Source organism: Vigna umbellata, chromosome 1 (assembly GCF_029865625.1).
Source record: "Vigna umbellata cultivar VRB3 chromosome 1, Vumbellata_1.0, whole genome shotgun sequence".
Taxonomy (NCBI): domain Eukaryota; kingdom Viridiplantae; phylum Streptophyta; class Magnoliopsida; order Fabales; family Fabaceae; genus Vigna; species Vigna umbellata.
In genome coordinates, this window is record NC_142165.1 from 28555645 (window position 1) to 28561519 (window position 5875).

General features: G+C 35.1%; 1 pseudogene; it reads right to left on the reverse strand.

Moving 5' to 3' along the window:
* Positions 1–4444: 4444 nt before the first annotated feature.
* On the reverse strand, positions 4445–5667 carry LOC148205079 (uncharacterized; annotated as a pseudogene).
* Positions 5668–5875: the final 208 nt, after the last annotated feature.

Genomic DNA, 5875 nt, shown 5'->3' on the forward strand with positions numbered 1-5875 from the left:
TATATATATATATTATATGACCGTGTTCTTTATTGTGAATATATGCTTTTGTTTAACTAATGTGTGTTCACTGAGTTTAAGCTAAGTATAACAAAAACACAATTAGCATTGAGCATATGATGCCTAAAGTCTGAAGCAAACATGGAAGAAAGTGAAGCTTGGACGAGCTTAGTCAAATGTGCTAATTAGACGAGTCATAAGCTCGATCAGATGAGTAAATCTATTAGAAGATCATGCCATAGATGACTCAAACAGTACAAACTCACTTCAACTCAGTAAAGAAATACTTTGACAAGATAAGTCAACATGATATAGTAAGGCACTATACTCTTACAAGTAGTAAACAAGTCAAATAAAGCATTAAATGAGTCAACAAAAGCACAACAAGGTACTAGACGAGTATCAGTATTAGATTAGTCAAAATCAACTTATGGAGTTAAATTTTGAATATCCCTATTAGACGAGTACTTTTATTAGATGACTCAAATAGAAGAATGACTAAACAAGTAAAGTAAAGATACACATTAGACGAGTGAAGTCCAGATCATTAGATGGTTCAAAAAAGAATTAACAAACCACTAAGTGATATGTTGATTAAGTTCAAAGTGATCAAAGAAATATGAATGTTGAAATCGATGATCAAAACAACCAAGAGACTATCAGATTGTCAAATTAAGAAGATTGAATAACAAGACTTTGTTTGTGCAAGGTGGCTCTAGAAGGGTTGGGACGAATAGAGTCGGTAGAAATTTTAAAATCGTTTTGCACAAACATGCTATTGTAAATAAAATAAAAAAATGAGACATAAAAGAATGTACACAAGAATTTATACTAGTTCACCTCACACCTTGAAGCTACATTCAATCTCTTAAGAAACCTAATTGAGAAGTTCCATTAAGCAAATCCCTTTACTAGCACGAGTATTAGTCTCTCTAGGTTACAACAAGTTTAACCCTCTCCTAGAATTACAACTATCAATATTTCCAGGTGTCCAAGTATAAACCTCTCTAGGCTACAATGGGTTTAACCTCTTCCCCTGAGATCAAGAACTATCAATTACAAAAAACAAAATAATATCTCACACAAGAGAATTCAATCATGCTAATAGGGTATACTTCATTATGTGAGGATATTACAATGGTTAGCACTCAATGAAATATCACCTTATACAAAAATGAATTTAACTTTAAGCTCTTAGAGTATTCTCACTTTTCTTTCTTTTGAATACTTGATAGTGTTTCAACACTTTGGTATTTTTCTCTCGAATTCTTTTTGTCTTCTTCATCTTGATTCAGGTACTTATAATCACGTTGTTCCATTTAGTCATTGATTCATATTCAGTTCATCATATTCTTCATATCTTCAAACATCTTATTCTTTCTTCATATCGAAGTTCTTGATATTTCATTCAAAATGTATTACTTCATGTGTATTATCTTTTATTTCCTTTTTTTTTGTCATTCAAAAATTTTAATTTCAAATACCATAACATTGTGGATTCAATCTTCTGGAGATTCTCTTGTAGTCTTTGATCTGTAAAGTCTTTTCCTTTCTTGTGATTTTTTGATAAATATATGACAACACTAGCGATATTCAATTAGAGAGAATTTTATTTTATATATGTTCAAAAAGATATTTAATCATATATGATATTCTTCATATATATCTTGAATTGTATGAAACAACTGATTTTATTGATGCACTGAAACTAACAGAGTATAGTATGGAAGTATGAAATGTATATATTCAACGGCAAAATACAATTGAAACAATGGTAACACTAATATAATAGTGTAAATGATAATGGGTAATGGTGCTTGAGCTGGAAGAATATAGTATTCCACCTGACAGAGAAGAAAATCAGAATTAATAGAAGAATAGGGAAGAGACCACCGATACAGAGAAGATTCAAGAAGAAATGTCATACCACATGCCTGCCTCCTTCTGCTCACACGTAGTCCTTCAAATACATGCTTCTCTTGGCTGGACGCATGCTCTTTCTAACAGTTTCTTTGTTACCAGAATTCTCTGCCAATTTACCCATTTGTCCCTTACCCATTTCAGGTGTGCATTCCCTTTTTTGCCCTTTCTCTTTTATGCATGTTACATTACCCTCCTCATAAAAAATAACCTTGTCCTCAAGGTTGAACAAGGGGTATGCTTGTTTCATTTCTTCTACATCCTCCCAAGTAGCCTCTTTAGGATATGAAATGTCCCACTACACTAATACTTGTGATACCTTCTTGTGATTCCTTGTTACCACTCTACACCTTAGTCTGTTCCAAGGTTGCACTATAGGACCAAATTCTGATGTTGTTAGGGGTAAGGGAAGATATTGTTGTGGTAGATTGCCTTGGAATTTCTTGAGCAAGGAAATATGAAACACATGATGAATTTTAGCAGTGTTAGGTAATTGTAATCTATAAGCAACAACTCCTATCTTTTCCACCACCTCAAACGGCCCAAAAAACTTGAGTCCCGGTTTTTGATTTTTTCGCAAGGCCAAGGATTGTTGCCGATATGGTTGCAGCTTAACCAATGCCAGATCACCCACCTCCAATTGAATGTCTCTCCTTCTTCTATCGACTTGTTGTTTCATATAGTTCTGAGATTTCAATAAATTAGCCTTCAGTTGTAATAAGACTTGATCTCTTGCTGTTAGAGCTTCTTTCACTGAAATATGATCTTTAGGATTTTGTTCATATCTTGCAAGTTTAGGTGGAAATCTGCCAAAAACCGCTTGAAAAGGAGTCATACCTAAACTGCGATGAAAGGAAGTATTATACCAATACTGAGCCCATGGCAGCATATTAATCCAGGACTTAGGATTCTCATACACATAGCACCTCAAATACATCTCTAATGTCTTGTTTAAATTCTCTGTTTAGCCATCAGATTGAGGATGATACGCGGACCCCATGACTAATGTAGTTCCTTGATATTTAAATAATTGTTGCCAAAAGGAGCTAATAAAAACTCGGTCCCTGTCTAATACTATGGATTTTGGAATGCCATGTATCTTTACCACTTGTGCAATAAAGGCTTCTACTACTGATTTGCTTGAAAAATCAGATCTTAAAGGAATGAAATAGGCAAATTTAGACAATCTGTCAACCACAACCATGATTGTTGTGTACCCATTAGCGGTTGGAAGATGAGTGATAAAATCCATAGCAATATCCTCCCAAACCTGTTGTGGAATAGGCAATGGTTGCAGCAGCCCTTTGGGCAAGGCATGATCCACTTTCGCTTGTTGACAAACTGGACATTCATTGATATATTTTCGAATGTCCTGGTGCATATTGGTCCAGTGAAATTGATTCCAGTTCTACTAGTGGTCTTAGTGATACCGGCATGACCTCCAATTTTGGAATTATGAAACTCTTGGAGTATTTGCTTAATGAGAGTGGGATTATTAGGCACCATAATACGACCCTTCCAAAGAAGCATACCCTCCTTAATAGCATATTCAACATTTGGATATTGACCCTCAAGACAATTGTTATACATTTGAGACAACTTCGGATCTTTTTGAGTTAAGTCCACCACCTGTTGCAACCAAACACAGTCAGGTTCAGACCAAGCCATGAAAAAACTCCTGGATAAAGCATCTGCAGGAATTTTTTCTTTCCTAGCTTTATATTGGATCTCAAAGTCATAGCCTAAGAATTTTGGCAGCCACTGTTGTTGCTCAGGAGTTTGAAGGGTCTGATCCAACAATTGCTTCAAACTTTTCTAATCAGTCTTAATAATAAAGTGGTGTCCTAGAAGATAATGTCTAAATTTAGCCAAAGCTTCTGTAATAACATATAGTTCTCTGACATATGCAGATTGCTTTTGCATCCTATTAGACATTTTCTTTGAAAAATACACAATTGGATGTTGATTCTGACTGAGGACAACACCTACTGCAATTCCAAAAGCATCAATTTCTAACACAAAGGTTTCTTTAAAATTGGGAAGAGCCAAGACAGGTGCCGAAGTCATTGCAACTTTCAATTGTTCAAACGCTGCTGCTTTTTTATTCTAGTGAAAAGCATCTTTTTTAAGTAAATCAGTTAATGGTGCTGCTATACTGGCATAATGTTTCACGAATCTTCTATAATATCCTATGAGGCCTAGGAAACCCCTCAATTGCTTTAAATTTGTAGGCTGGGGCCATGCGCGTACAACAACCAATTTTGTATCATCCATATCTACTCTAGACCCTGATAAAGTGTGTCCTAGGTATTCAATTTGAGTAACTCCAAAACAACACTTAGAAAACCTTGCAAACAATTTATGTGTCTGCAGAATCTTGAGAACAACTTCTAAGTGATATAAATGATCCTTCCAATTGCAACTATATACCAAAATATCATAAAAAAAAAAACCAACACACATCTTCTTAATAGCCCTTGGAAGATGTTATTCATCAAACTCTAGAATGAAGTCGGTGCATTAGTTAATCCAAATGGCATGACTGGCCATTCATAATGACCATGATGAGTTCTAAAAGTTGTCTTGTACCTGTCCTCTGGCTTTAATAATATCTTATGATATCCAGATCTGAGATCCAACTTAGAGAAGTAGCAAATGACAAAGAGTTCATCAATCAATTCATCTACTAATGGAATAGGAAAACTATCTTTGATAGTTATAACATTAAGGGCTCTATAATCTGTATAAACCCTCCATGAGCCATCCTTCTTCTTGACCAAAATAATAGGAGAAGAAACAGGACTTTTTCTATGTTGTATAATGCCTTCTTTCAGCATTCCTTCTACGAGCCTTTCAATCTCCTCTTTTTGACTATGAGGATACCTATAAGGCTTAACCTTCACCGGGTTAGACCCTTCCAATAGAGGAATAGCATGATCATGTGATCTTTGAGGTGGTAAGTGATGAGGAGTATCAAAAACGGACTCATAAGTATGCAGTAATAAAGCTAATTCTGGTTCCATATCAGCTTGAGCTTCCCACAATGTCCCAGAATGGGAATTTTCCTCTAATAACTTCATATTGTAAATCTCTGCTATCGCATTTGTATGCACCATCCTTCTTATGTGATGTAATTGAGCTTGAGCCGGCACTAATTCCTTATCTCCTTGTAATGTAGTGAATCTACCCTTATGAAGGAGTTTCAACTGCAAGGTATCATAATCTACAATGTGAGGACCAATGGTTTTCAACCAACTAGCACCAAGAATTAGATCTGCTCCAGAAATGAGTAGTAAGAATACTGGTAATACAAAAGAATGTCCCTGTGCTTGGATATTAAGTTGTTGAATCTTTCCTTCAACTGTCATATAGTTCCCATTCCCTACCATCACGCGAAACAATGTAGAAGGTTCTACTGGGAGTTTTAAACATTTAGCAATCCTTGACTGCAAAAAGTTATCAGAACTGCCTCCATCAATTAGTACTTGCACAGGAAGTTGGTTAATGTAAGCTAAAAATCAAATGGTGCCCACACTCATTCCACCTTTCATAGCATTCAAAGATAAGTGGTGTTCTTCCATAGAATCAATGTGAATATTATTTTCTTCTTTCTCTGTTGTTGTATCATGCCCACCTATTTTCTCTTCTTCTAATTGGAGGAAAAGGTATTGTCTATTAAGACATTTGTGATTAAAAGTGAACTTTTCATCACAAAAATAACAGACCTTTTTCCTTTCTCAATTGCATTTCTGCTGAACTAATCCTCTTAACATTGTTATTTTTTAATGGAGGAATATTTGGAATAGGTAATAAGGGAGGAAGAGGTGTTTTCACATTTATATGTTGATTCTGATACGGTTGTTGCATTGGCTGTGATACAGATTTCGTTGCATAAGATGAGACCACCGGTTTCATGAAAGATGGTTTTGGAGCAAGATAATATTTATCTTCATAC